The sequence below is a fragment of the Molossus molossus genome, unplaced genomic scaffold, assembly GCF_014108415.1.
Source record: "Molossus molossus isolate mMolMol1 unplaced genomic scaffold, mMolMol1.p scaffold_m16_p_8, whole genome shotgun sequence".
In the NCBI taxonomy this organism is placed as follows: domain Eukaryota; kingdom Metazoa; phylum Chordata; class Mammalia; order Chiroptera; family Molossidae; genus Molossus; species Molossus molossus.
Genome location: NW_023425402.1, coordinates 47458054 through 47476685, shown reverse-complemented (window position 1 = coordinate 47476685; position 18632 = coordinate 47458054). Strand labels below are relative to the sequence as shown.

The 18632-nt window shown below is 41.9% G+C and overlaps 1 protein-coding gene and 1 long non-coding RNA gene across 8 annotated transcripts in view; both read left to right on the top strand.

Moving 5' to 3' along the window:
- Positions 1-18632, top strand: part of FOXO3 (forkhead box O3) — a 113877-nt gene that overhangs the window by 19054 nt on the left and 76191 nt on the right. The window lies entirely within an intron of this gene.
- LOC118621863 overlaps positions 1-18632 on the top strand; it is a 61791-nt gene that overhangs the window by 15030 nt on the left and 28129 nt on the right. For all 6 annotated transcript variants that reach the window (XR_004957811.1, XR_004957812.1, XR_004957813.1 and 3 more), the window contains exon 3: positions 8580-8791. This is a non-coding gene — a long non-coding RNA (uncharacterized LOC118621863). The remainder of the gene's footprint in view (positions 1-8579; positions 8792-18632) is intronic.

Sequence of the window (18632 nt, the reverse complement as noted above, 5' to 3'; positions counted from 1 at the left end):
TGTGTGTGATGGTTTAAGGTGAACTGGCGTGCACAGGTGTTGAATGGTGGAAGCATCAGGAGAAGGAAACCAAGTTGCAGAGGACATGGGTGGTTGATCTATTGACAAAGAGGGATCTTGGAGTGTTGGGTGATGGCCCAGTAAAAACACCTTGGCAGGAGCTGGAGGGTTGTAGTTGTGTCATTGTGATGAAATATCAGGGGCAATGCCTGGGTTTAGGACAGTTAAACCATTATGTAATTTTTTCAAAGAGCATTATCAAACAACACATACATATTCTCACTTAAATGGTATGTATCATTAATGAGCATATTTTAATCCTCACCCAAGGATAGTTTTTTCCATTTATCTTCAGATAGAGTGGGAGAGAGAGAGAAACATCGATGTGAGAGAGACACATCAACTGGTTGCCTCCCACACAACCCTGACCGGGACCAGGGATCAGACCACAACCGAGGTACATGCCCTTGACTGGAATTGAACCCGTGACTCTGGTCCGCAGGCCGACGGTCTGACGGCTGAGCCAAACTGGCCAAGGCAGTGAGCACATTTTATAATTAAAATGCACACAGTTTGCTTTCATTCTTAGTCATGGCCTTTGAGACACTTGGGGGAGGAAAGTGAACCATAACAGTTCTTATTCTGGAATGAAAAGGAGAAAAAGAGTTATTTTGTAGTTCTGGTATAGTTAAAATAATAATATGATGATGATGATGATAATGATGTTTTGTGTTTTGATAGTGTCTTCCAAGGAGTTTAGAATAATTTCTTCTTTGTCAAAGTAGGAGAAGCATTCTGTCTATAAACTCTCTCCCAAAGTCCCTTGTGTATGAGGGGCAAAGGAATGAGAAGAAAGAAATAGGAAACTGTATGTTCCATCTTTTCTCCATTATCACCCTTTCATGAAAAATGACCTGCAGCTTCCTGCCAGCCTTTGTTGAAAGAACTTGGTTGTCTGGTATTTCTCATCTGCATGAAAAATAAAATGTGTCTCCATTTTCTCTGAGATTAATGATAAAGATAAAGCTTTCTCAATGCTTTAAAATATAGGCTGCACACTCTCCAAGAAAAACCCTAAAAACAACTGAGGCTATTTTGGGAATATTACATAAAGAGAGTTTCAGCTGTCATATAGGGACAAAATATTTTCCTTGCACTCTTAACCCCCATGGGAAAAACAGGAAATCAGCCTTCTTTCTTGGTTGGTTTGGCATGGACCATTTATTTTTTAAATTATTTTTATTGATTTTTAGAGAGAGAGGAAGGGAGAGGGAGAGAGAGCGAAACATCAATCAGCTGCCTCCTGCATGCCCCCTACCAGGGTTGAGCCTGCAACCCTGGCATATGCCCTGACTGGGAATCAAACCAGCAGCCTTTCATTGTACAGACAACACCCAGCCAGTTGAGCCACACTGGCCAGGGCAACATGGGCCATTTATTTACTAGCCACTTAAGTAAGTGCCTGCCAGTTGCTTTTAGATTAAGTATAGAGATCATCCTAAACATCTGATTTTCCAGATGTGGGAAGCGGGCCCAGCAGGCTTGTGACTTGTCCTAGGACTCATGGTGAGTGTTAGTGAAGGTGAAGCATGTGCTAAGAAGTCGAAGATTCCCAGCCCTGTGTTCTAGTGTCAACGTGTTCGCCTGAGAAGTCATATGGAAGTCTTTGTATCTAGTTGTAAGATCAGAAACATCTCTTTTCTGAGTCTATTTGTCAATGACAAATACTATTTTTTTAAAGAGGTTTGACTTTTTAAAAATAAAAATCTTGCATTCTGCATATAAACAGAGATTGTCTTAAAAGAGCTGGAAAATGAATGAGCTGTTTGTAAGAGAACTTATTTAGCCTATATAACTTAATACCTGTCACTTGGGTTTTTGTCATGTAAATGATAAGTGACTCCTAGAAGATGTTAATGGGGTGGTTTATTATTTAGTTAGGGGAGATCATTTTCATGGTAGGTTTTTGATGTTTAATTTCTCTTGCTTCCTGTACGTAAAGATAGGAAAGCCAAGTCTGACCCAGAAAAAATAGTGCAGTAGGTCAATCCACCCCTCAATCTATTATTCACGACCTGTGTTAGGTGTAACTGGCTCCACAGCTGCCAGCCCAGGACTCCTGCCTCCTAATACCTGGACCACTCTTCTCGGCAGCCCTACTCTCTGTACCGAGCATTTTCTGTCCATCTCACCTGGGCCCTATTTCCTGAGGGATTTTCTAGGGGAAGGACTCATCTGAGAAGTGAACTAATGCCAAATTGAACTGAATGCCTTGGATGTCATCTGATTTAACCCATTATTTTCTGAATGAGGAGATTAAGGACGAGAGATGCAGAGAAGCTTACCTAGAAGTGCATCATGAGGCCACTCTTTTTTTTTTTTTAATCCTCACCTGAGGACATTTTTTTTTGGTTTTTTTTTTGTTCAGATAGAGTGGGAGGGTGAGAGAGGAAGAGACAGAGAGAGAAACATCGACGTGAAAGGGACACATCGAGTGGTTGCCACCCACACGACCCAACCAGGGCCGGGGACAAACTGCAACCGAGGTACGTGCCCTTAGCGGGAACCAAACCCGGGTCTCTCTGGACCACAGGTCAACACTCTAACTGCTGAGCCAAACCGGCCAGGGCATGAGGCCACTCTTAGTTATGAACTGGCTTGGTGGTCACCACAGTCACCATTTTAGTGAAGGAAGATCCTTCCCACTGCCATGAAGATCTGTGCACATACACACACTTACCTGGACAGGTTCATCACGTCAGACACCACTGCATTCTTCTCCGGGGAGAAACCAGGCTTTTTATGTGGTGGTGGCCAGTGTGGAGGCAGTCTGTGGAAATGTACCTGTGGGAGACAGTCTCAGGCAGCCAACATGCTGCCTTAGAAACCTCCAGACCTAGAAGAAGGATTACCTGATAGCAAAGTATCAGGCCCTATCACGATGTCCAAAGTGATGGGGCCTGAGTTTTCTAAGTGGCTATAACTTTGAGAGTTGTGACTTAGGGAAAGAGTTGTACTGCATGTAATGATTCTAAGAATTAGTTACCTTGTGCCAGAGGAGTGGGCCCAGTTAGCTGGATCAGTCACTTTATTTGGCAGTAATTAGCTGCAAAGGAAATTCACAGTTCTACCAGTCTTAGTCCTGGGCAGTCTATACATTAAGTACTGTTTGCACCTCTTTTATTGGGAATTTAATACCCAAAGTAGCTCTCTGTAACTATTAAAATCTGATTGATAATGCTACGCTCTTTTGTAGGCATTGGAGAAGTGTGGTAGTCTTTGGAACAAGCAGTTTCTTTGGCTTTGGTGTTGAGAGCAAAATTACCACTTCTGGTCACTTTTAATGTTACCTGGAGATTTTAGTCTCAAAACTGATTACTGAAAGGCTTGTAAAATGGGGTTTCTAATGCTATTGTGAATTACTCTGTATGTGCTTTAAAGGTGAACTGAAAACACAGGAAATTACCTGACTAAAACTGCTGTGAACAAAGTTCTCATAAGTCACACAAATGGTTGGACGTTCTGGTTCCTCCGCAGCAGGTTGATGGCAGTGGTGCTAGCGGCTATAGCCTGGGTCAGGGTCCAGGCCTAAGCCCAGGACTCACAGGGCATGATCATGGGGAGAGGGCATGGGCATGGGCATGTGCTGCCTGGGCCACGGCCATGCTTATTCATTCATCTGTTTCATTCACCCGGCGTGGGGTTGCTTGGAAGACCCAGATGGATGTAGAAATGGTTATTGCCTTTGATGAGTTTACAGTGTCGTGAATGACAGGGATGAGCACACAAAAAGTTGCAGCATTTCTTGGGAGGGCCCAGAGTCTACCTTGGCTGTAAAGAACGGAAGTCTTGATGAGCTGTTCATCCTGGCATGTATTTCTGCCCATCCTTCCTCATTTTCACCTTTGATAATGAAACTTCTGACAGTATAGTGTGTTGTTGGAGTTAATTTTCTGTTGTTGATAAAAGTATTACAGTAATCAAAGAATTCCTTGTAGAAGTGTTGCAACCCTCAAGGAAAAGTGATAAAACACAGAACACCGCTTGATAGATTGCAGCGTGCAGGGAGGAAGGAGTTGCCCTTCCTTTGCTTTGGCTTTGTTATTTGTTTGTGTAACCGTGAAAGAATACTGAATCTGCTTTGTGTAAAGGAGATAACTTGGCTCATCGCTAACGTGCAGAGTGTTGGGTGAATTAATGAGTGGAACGCACGTAATAACATGTGGCACTTTTGTAGTCTTTTGGTGATTTCACCTAGAATCTTGCCATCTGGAAGCTTGCAGTTATGAGGATGCAGAGCCAGTTTTGTGTGATATTGAGTCCAATGTGTATTTAAAGTGGTTTAGATTTTTGTTTGGCTAAAACCTGGGAGGTTGTAGACTAATACAATAATAAAATTGATAGCTTTTCCCGAATAGCCTCAGAAGCAGCTAATGAGAGGTAAAAGGCAGGATTCTTCATTTCATAGTGATGAAATTCGAACATGGTAGCTTGCACAGGGTCACAGAGCTGTCCTTTTTGAAACGGGAGTTTGAATTCACAGTCTCTGGCTGTGGCTGTGCCTCTTGCTTTTCCATGTAGAGGAGGAATTTTCTCTCTACCATTCTAGGTTCTTTTGGATGATCTAATAATTAAATCTACATGAGACAGATTAATAAGAGAAAATAACCAAATTTAATTAACAAACGTATGTGCTGGTACCTCTCATACATGAGAGATTTCGAGACCCCATGTACATGAAAGGTTCAGAGACAGAAAGTTAAAGTGCGGTATACGTGACGTTCTGAACTAAGGGATGAGGTAAGGCACCTGGCGCTTCAGTGGTGAGGAAGGTCATTCGCAGGATGATAGGTAGTAACTAGAAGTTTGCCCTGCTCTTTCGGTAGGTCATAGAAGTTTATCTCTGGTGATAACTCTCATTATGGGAAAGGCCCCTAATTTAGATTCGTGTATGTAGTTAAGGGAGGGGCAGAAGTTTCTGTGAGCCCACAGGGTCTCCATTGGCTTCAGCTCAGAATGACCCACATGTCAAAGTAGCATTGCTTGGGAAAACCTGTTCTGAACCATCAGCCACCTAGCATTGCTATTTCCAAAACCTTCAAGTCACGAAGAATCTTTGCCGTTTTATTTTCCTAGCTCCTGGGAGCACAGGTTTCCTTCCTGGAGTTTCAGTTCTGCTTGGAGGTACTTAAATCTAGGCCAGGTAGATCGCAAAGCTGATCGTGGCTCTCAGGCCCTTTGGCCTGGGGACCAGCTCCTGCCTGTTGAGTTGGGAGCCCAGGTGATGGTGTGTCCATGGTGCCTTCCCTCTCCAGAAGGGCCCTCGGCACTTCCTCATCGCTTCAGCAGAGCGAGGCAGGGCTCTTACTCCCAGGACAGCTGGAAGCCTCTGCAATGTGTGCCCCACGCTTTCCTCCAACGTAGAGATGTCTTTTACCTCCCATTAGTTCTTGAGGTTATTCAGGGTACCTTAGGAAAAGCTATTGTTATTATTTTCTATTAGTCTGTAGACTCCTAGGTTTTAGCCAGTAGAAAATCTAAACCACTTTAAATACACAATGGACTCATTATCATCCAAATTAGGCTTCCACCGAGTGATGGGGGTACTTCCCCAGGCATCTGGGCCCATCATTCTGGCTCTGCTATTATGCATTTTTAAAGGTACAGGGGAGAGAGGTGTGGGGCTCAGGCCTACGTTCTGCTTCCACCTCATTTTCGTCTTCTCTTCTCTGTAGGCTTCTTGGCTGTGTTATTCTCTCTAAAACCCAGCACAGCTGCCATTCCTGGATGGACGCAAGCCTACGACAAGGCAAAGACCACCTTACCCTAAGTTGTACATTTCAAATTTATGTTTGTGCTCCAGTTGTATGCTACTGGCAACTTACAAGAATATATGCAGTATAAAATAATGAAGCCTAAGGGTAGGGACAATGTGGAACTTGACAGGTGCTTGAGTTAGGCCACACGTTTGGCTCTAGAGTTCCACAGCAGCTGAAGCAGAAAGGGACAGAAGATCAGCTTCCACCTGTGTAATCGCCTTTAAATAAAAACAGATCGGTTTCACGGAAGAAGCTTGGCTTTTTCTGTTACCTAGAAACTTTTTCTTTTAGGACGCCTTAAAGAGAACACTGATCTAATAGATGACATTCTCATGTTTGAAATTTGGTTCTCTAAGGTCATGAGCCAGTCTGTTTGAGTGTTCTTTTCTCAATGATCTATTTATGTATGTCTGTCTAGCCTTGTAAATCCTTTTCTGACATACCAGGAGTTTGGTTGGGTGTGTATGGCCCCAGATTTTAGGAAGTGACTGGGACTTATAGATGAAACAATTGGGTTAGGTTCTTTAGGGAAAGTTCTTGGAGCAGCCCATGGGAGAAAACTGAGACAGTTGGGGAAACTGAGGAATGAGACGGGGTGGACTGAAGGCAAAAGTTTTGGTATAAGGAATTGCCTATACCATGGAGTAGCAGGAACTCAGCAGAAGGGGCTGGAGTGGAGGGGAATGCCCAGAGCTGGTGTGTGGTTGGTGTGCAGCATGAGTGCATTGGTGTGGTCTAGCCTCCAGCAAGACTCGGGGTGTGAGACTAGATTAGTTCTCAGGAAAGTGGCCTCAGGGAAGGGTTAGGGGACCAGGAAGGAAATTAGATTAACATTTATTGAGTGCCATCCTCACAATAAATCTGAAGGTAAAGCTTATTCCTTTTTAATTGCTAAAGAAACTAAGGCTCAGAGCTGGGTCTGGCCCCTGATTGGTTCCAAGCAGGTGTTTGGCGCATCCCATGGACCAGAACTCACCCAAATTCTGAGCAGTAGAGTGAATACAGACCAGTCTACTTCCTCTTTCTCCTCCACTTCCTCCTCTTCTCTTCCTTGTTCCAACTACTCTGTCACTTAGAATAATTGCTCAGGGTTGGAATAAACTCCAGGAGTCAGATAAGGGGTCCTGAGACTGCTTTTCTCTGGGCAACTGGACCCCAAACTGCTCAAGGGAGTGACGTGGTTCCATTGAGGGCCATCTGATGTGGGGGTTGATGGGAATGGGGTGTCAGGCAGCACTGGGAGGTTTGTGTGTCCATCTGTGGTACATATATTGTGCCAATTTGTACAATAATGTATGTATGTTTGTATGTATGTCCACACTTGGCCTTTAAAGTGAAGTTTGTGGCTCAATATTGCCCTTGTTTTTTGTCCCCTCCATTTTAGGCTCATCCGTGTTCGGCAAACAGACAAGGCATTGTTTGAAGTACAATGTACTCTCCTGCTTTTGCATTGTCATCAGAAACCCTTGACGAAATGTTTAATTTCTCTCTGAGGTTATCTGTTCTTAGTCCACTTGCCTGATGGTACATTTAGTTCTGGAACTTTCCTTTTGACCACTTAGTTGCACAAAGTCAGTCACAGGACACAATATTTTTACAGAAAACTTAAGGATTTTTGCATTTTGAGATGACTCGGTGTTTTCAAACTAGTAACATTAACTGGGACACATGGTGGAAAAGGATTCCCCTCTCCCCTCCCTCTTCCTCTAATATTTTGCCAGTCTAGCCATCCACCCTTACTTACTGTTTGCAGTGAGGCAAAGGGGACCTGTCTCCTAAGTGTGAGGTTCTGTCTAGAAATGAAGATAATTTTTGAGGCAACTTTAACAGAGTTAAAAACCTCTTAAGTTCTTGTGACAATCTATTAACCAGTTGCATTGTTTGTGACTTCATTTAAGAATGTGTTTTAGCCCTGGCCGGTTTGGCTCAGCGGTTAGAGCGTCGACCTGCGGTCCTGAGAGACCCGGGTTTGGTTCCCGCTAAGGGCGCGTACCTCGGTTGCAGTTTGTCCCCGGCCCTGGTTGGTCGTGCGGGTGGCAGCCACTCGATGTGTCCCTTCACATTGATGTATGTCTCTCTCTCTCTCTGTTCCTCTCTCTCCCTCCCACTCTACCTGAACAAAAAAATGAGAAAATGTCCTCGGGTGAGGATTAAAAAAAAAAAAAAAAAAAGAATGTGTTTTAGCCCTGGCCTGTTTGGCTCAGCAGTTAGAGTGTCTGTCTGTGGACCAAAGGGTCACAGGTTTCATTCCTGGTCAAGGCCATGTACCTGGTTTGCAGGTTTGATCCCCACCCCAGTTGGGGTGTGTTTGAGAGGCAGCCAATCAATATGTGTTTCTCACATTGATGTTTCTCTCGCTCCCTTTCCCTCTTTCCCTCCCTTCTACTCTATCTGAAATCAGTGGGGGGAAATATCCTTGGGTGAGGATGAACAAAAAATATAATTTTTAATGTTTTATTATTTTAAAATTGATAAGTTCAGCAAAGGAGTTGATAGGTGAGTTGTTTTTTTGAGTAAATTAGTTGTGATGTATATTCTTTGCTATATTTTAAAAATGCAGTTTCTGTTTTCCTCTGTACTTGGGCTTATTCTTTTTGCTGGTGTGCTTGTTCATTTGCATGGACAATTGACTGGGTATAATATTGTTATTTTTCTAGCTAAATTATATGAAAAATTAAGATTTACAAAAAGATATAATTCGGGATTGTTATACAATTAAATTTCTATCATTAATAAGCTGTTATCATTTTTAAAAATCAGGTTTCAGAAATTCACCTATGGTCAACTTGACAAGAATGCATTTGTCATACAGAATGAGACTTGTATGCATAGACACAAACTGAGCATCTCCCTTCCTCCCTCTGGTCAGCACTGCTTCTACTTTATACTTCCTAGTCTCCTCCTTCCTCCCTGAAAAAGGCAGAGGCTAAGTGGAAGCTTAGAATATCAAGACACACTGAGAGTTCTTTGTGGTGAGTCAGGTTGCAGTGTCCTGCTGGCTGGGAAGTGGGGGTCTGGGCCTCCCAGAGCGTAGTAGGCTGGAGAAACGGGCCTTGCTCTCTCCTCAGAGCCTCCGCAGGATGCTTGCAGGATGCTTTCTGCTCTGCTGGGATTGTTTTTTGCAACTAGGCAAACAAAACAAAACAAAAACACACAGTTTGTTGTGGTGTGACTGCGAAATGGAAAAGTTTGAAGGACTGCTTACAATTGTTTTATGGAAAGTAATGATAATATCTTAGTTCCTTAACATTTATTAAGTAAACATAATGTTGTGGGTTCTGCAGTAGAACATTTGAAAATTGACATTCCTGAGGATATTTTCCAAGACAAAATAGTCACGTCTGGTTTTGGTTCGGTGGGGTTGGGGTAGTTGATCCAAATGTGTTTTGAGGAGAGAAACGGAGAGCATCATGGTTCCTGGGTGCTGTTCTACACACAGCTGTTTCTCGTGTTCCAGCTTTACTTAACGTCTTCAGAAAAGTATTGTTTTTGAAAATAAAAAAGAAAATCTAAGTGGTAGAGAGAAATATAGGCTGTATTTAAACTGGCCTGTGTAATTTCTCTTGGTCACACACAGCCCACATTTTGGAGCTCTGTGACGTAAGCCCCCTGACTGGGTCGGGAGTCCTGACCCAGCCAGGCCTTGGCTGCCCTGGGCTGCACAGATGCCTCTACAGCCCAGACCCTTGCTCACTTCCTCGCCAAGTGCTGGAGACATTTGGTGCTGGAGACTGTGCGCCTGCACAAGCAGAGCTCTCCTGCCACGTCCACTCTCGGCCCTGTCATTCCTGACTGTCTCGGAAAGCGCTTCATCAGAGGCAGGCTTCTGTTCCTCCAGTGTGGGCGTTATTCCCCAGATTCCAGGGCAGACTCGCAGGCCCACTCCCCTGCATTCTAACCCAGCTGTGCAGCCTTAGCTTTAGCTGCTATTAACTTGAAGAGCAGGAGGAGGAGTCAGTGAGGAAGTGGATCTTGCTGAAGCACCATATCCAGCAACTGACTAGTATTTGGGAAAGTGCTTTCTTTTGGTGCTTATAGGAAATTTAAGGAGCTCTTGGGTTACACAGCATTGCCGAATGGGGATTCTAAGACACAGCCTTCTAATTTCAAGTGTATAAAAATAACTTTTATACGCAATGTTAGTCAAGCTTAAGTGATTCTTTGCAGTTTCATGAATAATCAAAACAAAAGCATATTGCCCAGGATGAAACTGTTGCAAAAATCAAGTGGTATGTTTTTCCCAAGGAAACTTTTTACCCTCTTGATATTTATTCTTAATCAAAGGATATCTTGTTCTCTACAATAAATCATAATAAAAGCTCTTTTAAACATTAGTATTCAGGCCCAGCTAGTGTGGCTCAGTGATTGAGCATCGACGCCTAGACCAAGAGGTCGCTGGTTTGATTCCCAGTCAGGGCACATGCCCGGGTTGCTGGCTTGATCCCTAGTGGGGGGCGTGCAGGAGGCAGCCAATCGATATGCCTCTCTCATCGACGTTTCTATCTCTTTCTCCCTTTCCCTTCCCCTCTCTAAAAATCAATTTAAAAAACATATTTAAACATTAGTATTCAGACAAAATAGGCACATAGATGTATAAAGTTAAATGTGAAGACTGCATCTCATTAACAAGAATAATACTGAAATTAGAGGAAAGGGAAGAGGTAGTGGATAAACAAAACAAAAGCACTTATTTAAAGACTATAATGGACACGAATTATGAATGGAGAATTGAGACTGATGTTTCTGTCAGAATTTTGGATGCCATGCAAAATTCTGTTATGGTTCAGAAAATATGCAACTTTTCTCAATTTAGTCTTGGATTTATTGCTCTTTTATGAGACTCATATTACAGTTCTCAGACTGGAGGGAACATTAGAGCTCATTCTGGGTCAGCCACTTCATTCTAGAAGAAACCGAGGCCCAGCACCTGGTGGGCTCAGAGCACCTAGTTAGTTAGGCAGGGTGGCCAGGAAATAGTCTTCTTCTTCCAGGCCCTTTCCCTTAGAAGTGTGGCTGTCTGCCTCTGACTGCTGTAAAGACCTGCCCAGGTCATGGTTAGGACAGTATGGGCTGAGGATACAGAGATTTCTTTTTGCTGCTTTTGGGGTATGAGTTTCTCATTTCACAACCCAGGTGTAGCTGGGACTCACTGAGAGATCTTGCACAATGGGTGGTCCGTTTATATTCAGAATAACCATGTCTGTTACAGAGAGGCAACCATCCTAATGCTGAGTACCATGTAAGGGATGTACTTTATGTCTGTTAGAACAATGTTTCTCCAGTTGTATTCCTTGGAAACAGTAGTAGGCTTCATGACTGGGGCAGTTAGGTTAAACAAAATTTAAGAGGTATGTTTATTTTCTTGGCTAAACAGGACTTCTCCAGCCAATCTCACCTCAGAGGCAGCCCCATCAGGTCCTGCTGGTGTGGGAGTCAGCATGAAATCCAAAATTCTGACCGATCAGGCAAAAGCAGAAGGGTCAGAATCATATCAAACCGTAGCCCCAAAGTTCACGTTTCGGTCAGGCATTCTGAAAGCAGCACGTGAAAATTTGCTTGGATACAGTTTCCTCATAGTTCTTCAGCAGCTTGAAATAACATCTTGAGCTGGCAGTAAACAAAAATCTCAGGTTATTTGTTTTTCTTTACATCTGATTGAACAAGTTTTATTGTATAGGGAGATGAAACAAAATAAAGCTTGGTGCTCCTGAAGCCAAAGGTTTTGGGATCTGCTCTTTATACACTTACAGGTTCCAGTGACCTTGAAAGAAAGAAATAGTAGTATTCTTTAAAGTGTATGTATGAACTTTAGAGTTAACCATTGCCACCTTTTATTTTTTTAAAAAAATTGTGGTATACTGATCCAAAGGGAATAGTAATCAGCAATAAAGAGGAGCAAACCATTGATACAAAACATGGATGAATCTTGGAATTATGCAGAAGAAGAGTACAAACTATCTGACTCCATTTATATGACGTTCTAGAAAAGGCAAGACAGACCCTTGGGGGCAGAAAGCAGATTAGCGATTGCAGGTGGCCATAGAGGTGGGAGGAGATGGACTACAAAAAGGGCATAAGGGAACTTTCTGGGGAGATGAAAATGTCTTATATCTCTTTTGTGGTGATTACACTGGTATATATATTTATCAAAAATTAATCTAACTGTATGCTTAAAATTGGTGCCTTTTTTTTTTTTTGGTATGTAAATTATACCTCAGAAAAGTTGATTTAAAAAGAAAAGAAAGTTTAGAAAAGGCTCTGCTTGGAATTTCTTTTCTTTTTTTTTTTTTGGTATGTGCGGTGCGCCTAATGGGAACCGAACCCAGGACTCTCTGGTTCCTCAGGCCGAGGAGCCAACCACTGAGCAACCGCTGAGCCAAACTGGCCAGGGCTCTGATTGGAATTTCATTGTGTAACTTGAAGAACAAATAATACAAAGGCCGGTTTTAAGCACCTAAGTTAGACCCTTTGTTTTCCCATTTCTTATCCATCTCTTCTGCCTTTCTCCGTGTTTCACGATTTGAGCAATAAAAATTCTTTCCTGCTCTGGCCATTTTGGCACAGCAGTTAGAGCGTCAGCCTGTGGTCCAGAGAGACCTGGGTTCGGTTCCCACTAAGGACATGTACCTCGGTTGCAGTTTGTCCCCGGCCCTTGTTGGGTCGTGCAGGTGGCAACCACTCAATGTGTCCCTTTCATGTGGATGTTTCTCTCTCTCTCTCTCTCTCTCTCTCTCTCTCTCTCTCTCTCTTCCTCCCTTCCTCCCTCCCTCCCTTCCTCCCTCCCTCCCCCTCTTTCTGAACAAAAAATGGAAAAATGTCCTCCGGTGAGGATATAAAAAAAAAAATTCTTTCCTTTCAGGAAGTTATAGTCCTTGTTAGTAGTATGCAGGAATGCATTTTAAATTCACCTGAAATTATGTTTCAAGTGGGAGGCTCTGTAAGCCTTCACAGCTTTCTGGAATGGAAGCATCACTGTACATGGAGGGGGGTAGGGTGTTTGTTCCTCACACCTGTCTGAGCTTCTGTGTGGTATTATAAGCGAGTGCCATGAATTTTGCTTCTGGCATTTGTCTGCCACAGCTGGGGCCTCAGGTTACACATTTGTTGTGGTTTCACAGTCTTAGAGAAGCCATTTGTTGAGAGGGTGCAGAGAATGGTCCCTGCCTTAGTAACTCAGTGGGTAAGGGGAAGAGGAGGAGGATTCTAGTGCTTTCATTGTTCTCCAGTCTAATCTCAACCCATTAGAAATCAGATAGGATATTTTCCTAGTATGTCCACACAGAAATGGATGCATGCTTAGAAATGTGTAATTTAGTGGATAATTTGAACATGTAGGTGTTGGGAATATAGTTGAGTGTTTGTTTTTAGAGTTCAAGTCCTCCATGTATAGTCAAAGTTGCCCTCTAAGAAAAAAATGAGCTTGTTCTCTCAATGGATTGTGTTAGCTGGATTTGGTACAAGTGTTTTTTTTTTTTCTTAGATGGGGTACAAGTGTTTTTTTCTTAGGCGGGAGGATTACACATTATAGTAACAAGATGTTCTTTTATTTCCTGGTTTATCAAAAGATGTTGATTGTGCAATAGGGTGTGTAGATACTTTAGATCTTACTGTTTTTAAATAGATGAGCTTGAAAGAGTAAGGAAAGGTCGAGTCTGAAGGTTAACTGTGCCTAAAGCAAGCTAGAAATTGAGGTGAGGGGGAGGGAAAAGTAAATATTTTTATTCTTTGCCATGTATTTCTTTGGGACATTTTTTTGTTTTTGTGTTTGTGTAGTGTTTTGTTAACGGACTTTTCTTTTAAAAATCACTAAAGCAAGAAGAGAAACAGCACAAAGTTGTATGCTGATATTCTTCCTTCTCTCTTGTTTTCTCTCCCCAGAAAGTTCTTGGCAGATTAATTTGAAGTGTGTCAGGGGTGGGGAGGCAGTTTGAGATTTTTAGATTGATTTAAGCTACAACTTTATAAAAAGATGAAAACAAGTGAGTTTATGAAACTTGAGAGAAGAAAAATAGAGAGTTCCTGTTCTCTTTCTTCCCCTTCACAGGAGAGTTGTAGAATATCAAAAGTTTGCTATATGCTCCTAAGGTTTAGAAGCCAAATAAAGAAAAGAAAGCTGTCAAGTTGCTGGGGTTTTGGTTTCTTATTAATAGAATAAAGGTATGAAACAGCCTCATGGACCACAGTAGCACCATCCAAGTCCCCTAGGGATTTCTGGAAGGTAAGAGGCATTCAGCACTTGCTTTCCTCCTTCCCCACCTCAGCCACATTGCCCTCTTGGCTTTGGCCTCCCTCTAACATTCCCTTCTTTTGGCTTGGGCCATGTTTTTTTTTATTTTTTATTACTGCTTTCTAAACTCTAAGAATATAGACAGCAAATCCAAGCTCTGGCCTCGCTGGCAATGGCCCCGGTCTTTCATTCCCCCTTGAGCCCTTTGGGACTTTGGGTCTGCTGTGTTGCAGTGACCTCGTCAGGTTGGGTCAGGACAGATGGGCCTCATCCCCAAATCTGGCTTTATTGAATCTGGCATAGCTCCAGCAATTTCCAAACTAACTCCTGCTGACCCCTGTGCTATGAGATAAGAATGGTCTTCACCTGAGCAGTTTTGGGGGGTTGTCTCCCTTCCTTCATGTGCTTATAGAAACCATTTCAGAACATGTGTAACTGGTTTGTACGTGTCAGGGAAAGTGTGATTTTGGTGACGTTCGTGATCCAGGGTGTTTTCATGGTGTTTTCCCAAACAGCAGTAGTAAGAACTAAGAGTTCACTTTATCTTCCCGGTATTTTAATATTGTACTCAAAGAGATATATATATATTTTTAGAGGTGTGACTTCCATCCTTCCCACTCTTCCCTTCCCCAAGCAGCTAGATGATGCTAACCCTTGTCCAGCCAGAGTTGTTGAGGCCAGAAGCCTTCTGCTGATTTTTGTGGTGTTTATGAGATGTGTGAGCATGTAGTGTTTTTAGGTAATGATGTGGAACACAAATTGAGTTTTTAAGAATACTGGAGGTATTTCTGAAGAAGGAAGCAGAGTGAAAATAACTTTATTATAAATGGCACCACTCCAATTTGGGGTGTGTGTATGGCAGTTACATGTGTTTATTCATGTAGTAAAATTGCAGAGAAACACACAAATACAACACATACATGAAAATAATAAAAAGCCAATAAATTCTGTGGATTATATTAACATATAACAATTTCCTGGTTTTAATGTTGTTCTACAGCTGTGTAAGATATTGTGATTGGAAACTGATTGAAGGGCACACAGGACTTCTTTGTACTATTTTTGCAACTTTTTCCAAATCTACACTCATTTCAAAATACAATAGTTTTAAAAATTGTAGTTTTAAGACATTTACTTTAGAATAAGCATACATGAATATGCAGTGTATTCCTAGAAGCAATGTTATATTACTGTGACTAAAATGACCCCTAATGACAGCGATCACAGGATATCACCATATTGAACTTGGGAGAAAATTTAGAGCTCACAAGTTATTGCTCATTTTCATCAACCAGAAGAATAGGTGATACAATGTAAAAATAAACAACATATAAAGAGCAATTTTTCTTAAAGAGATTTGGTACTTAAAAATTCAATTTCCTAAAAATATTTACTTAAACTGTTTTTAATATACAGATACATTTGTGTATACCTGAGGCTATGTAGCAATATAGCAGGATCAGGTAAAGGCTTATACCTCTCCAATTCTTAAGATGAATTTAACCTAAGGATACCAAAAAAACTTTGGTGCTGATTCTTTGAATTCATTTTCCAAGCATGGTCATTGTTTTGTATGAAATACAACATAAATTTTTGTTTAAAAACAAACACAAAGCTGTTGGGTACTGCAGACCCTTTTGCCCTTTCATTGAAATCATTTAAATAAGTTTTTTATAGTTTTGGTAACTTTCATTATTTCATCTCTCTGTGTTAGAAGGAAGACAGATTTGTTAAGATCTCAAAGGCTGGTTATTTATTCTAGAAAAGAAAGGAGTAATGAGAGCAGAAATTTTGTAGAACCTGCTTTTTCAGGTCTCCCATTCCTAAGACTTTAGGATAAATTCTGCTTTTCTATTTATGGTAATTACTGTCTAAGGGGGCTTTTTGTGTACATATGAAATCATAATGACCTCTGTAAAACCACGTGTTATGAGGGGTCTGCTGGTATTAACGTGCCAACCTGTCATTTCGTCTTGTTAGTGATGAGTTTCATATAGTTCTGGAAATTGGTTTTGTACTGATGGGCCAAGATTAGGATATTTCAGCATTCCAGTAAAGTGGTGGCAGCCCTGTTCCTTATCATTCTGCCAGACTCTGCACTAGCCCATGCAGTTGTCTTCACTTGTCCCAAAGGGGAAGCACTGGAATGTGGATGTTGCTGTTGGAGTGTGTTGAGAAACTTACACCTCACAGGTTGTATGTTCTTGGCTAGATGAGAAAGAGAGAGCCAGACCTGAGAGTGTCCAGCTGAGCCATTAAAAACAGTATCCCCGGGAGACTTACGCTTTCAACTTCTTTGTTCTCATTAAATCCATAAACTCACCATGTTGAGAGTAGGTAATAGGCTGAGGCACAACAAAAATTGCTTATGATTCTGCCCTGGCCCATGTGGCTCAGTTGGTAGGACCATCATCCCATACACCAAAATGTCACAGGTTCGATTTCTGGTAGGGCACATGCCTGGGTTGTGGGTCCCATCTCCCCACCCTAGATGGGAGTGTGCGAAAGGCAACTGATCCATGTTTCTCTCTCACATTGATGTTTCTCTCTCTCTCTGTCTTTCCCTTCCTGTCTCTCTAAAAATCAATGCAAAATGTCCTTGGATGATGATTTAAAAAATTGCTTGTAATTCTGAATGTGAAAGGCATTTTTCTTTTCAGCTGTTAGGATGCTAATTTAAGAGAAAATGCTTTCTTATTAAATGAAATGATTGTGTGTTTGTAATTGGATCAGGACATCTTCGTGCTGCCTTGTGTTCATACCCATATTGGATAATGACTGTGAAATTAGGGATTCTGTGGGCTAAACTTAAGCTCTCAGTGCAGGACTGAGGGGTACTATGATTCCATTATGCATTGTTATCAGTCCCCTGAGCCCAGCATTCTCCCCATGTTGTAATATGTTTCAAGGATTTTTTAAATCACAGTTATTCTGCAGTTTTATTTTATTTTTTTAAATATGTTTTTATTGATTTCTTAGAAAGGGAGCGAGATAGAAACATCGATGTGAGAGAGAAACATCAATCAGCTGCCTCCTGCACACCCCCTACTGGGGATCAAGCCCGAAATCTGGGCATGTGCCCTGACCGGAAATCGAACCATGGACGATGTTCAGTACACTGAGCCACACTGGCCAGGCATTATTCTGCAGTTTCAATAGGCTTAGCTGGCTCATACTGTAGACTTGAGTCCTTCGAAGTGTTTGCAGTAAGTAGCTAGAGAGCTATTTCAGGAGCAAACCTCATGTTTCCTCTAATTTTTAATAAGCATTTAGGTCTGCCTGACTCTTGAGATGTATCACAGAGTCCATCACATGCCACCTACTACAGTACTAACGAGGTACTAAAATTAGAATTCATGCTTTGCTTTTAAAAATTAGTGATTCTTCTTCCTTTGCTGAAACTTATAGTCATCCATGTTTGTTAAATATCCCCTTCTAAACCCATAAATTCTAGGCTAGAATTTGAGAGCTTTTGAACTAAAGCAAGCAAGAAAAAAAATGTAATAAAAAAATATAAACATAATTCCTCTCCTGGCGTTTTGAGGTTCCCAGCTATTTGGTGGGACTTGTGTTTTCTGTTAAGGATCAGTTCCCATGCGGTTCATAATATATAATATTATAGGTGTTTTCTGCTTTAATCTTTACCTTCCTCTTGACCCTCCTCCCTTCTGTGTTCCTCAGTTTAGGGAAGGTAAAACCTCCTTGCTTCTTAGTCTGAAGCAGTCTTTTTGCCCTGGAATTGTATTTTTCAATAGTTTCTTTATCTTCACTTGAGTCATCTCAGCCCCAGAAGAGGAATGGATTGGCTGAATTCTGCTGACTTGTTGCTACCCAGCTCTGTTGATATGGACATTCGTAGGGTGGGGATGACAGGGGATTACCAAGCAGTTGCTGAGTGATAAACTGAACTGAGGCAGCCACAAGCAGGATGCAAAAAAAGAACCACTGGGACACATTGCCCCATTGCTCTGAACCAGCTGTCTGTGTGAGGGCCTGCTGGGAAACGGGGGGAAATCTAGAGTTCTCTCTTCAACAGAGTTGTTAAGGACAACATGAGTCAGAAGCATAATTCCAAAGGTTTGGGATTGTCTAGTTTTGGTGGGGGTAGTGGGGGTGTTACACATTTTATAGTGATTGACTTACTGGAAATTCAACATCATGGAAACAGAAATGTAGGGAAAGAATTCTCAATATGTTCTGGGAAGGCTCCCATTCATGGAATTGGTTTGGCAGACAAATAGCTTCCAGGAATACCAACCAGATTTACATGGCAAGATGCGGATGGTTGATAGCTTCTTTTCCTGCAACCTAGTTATGGTGGGGACTTCCGACCCAGGGCAGGGGCCACCTCTGCATGATCCTCCATCTCCTTCATTCTTGGCTTCTTACACAGTGGCCTAGAAGGAATTTCTCTTTCTCATCTGTGCATGTTCTTTCTCTCTCCCCTTTCCTTTTAGATGTAACTAGTAAGATTATTAATAGTTATTATTCAAGAAACTTGAGATGTTAACCGCGTTCTTAGGAAATGGTACGAGATCTGTTTGCTTATCCCTAGACCAGAATAACTGCAAGTACAAGCTATTTTT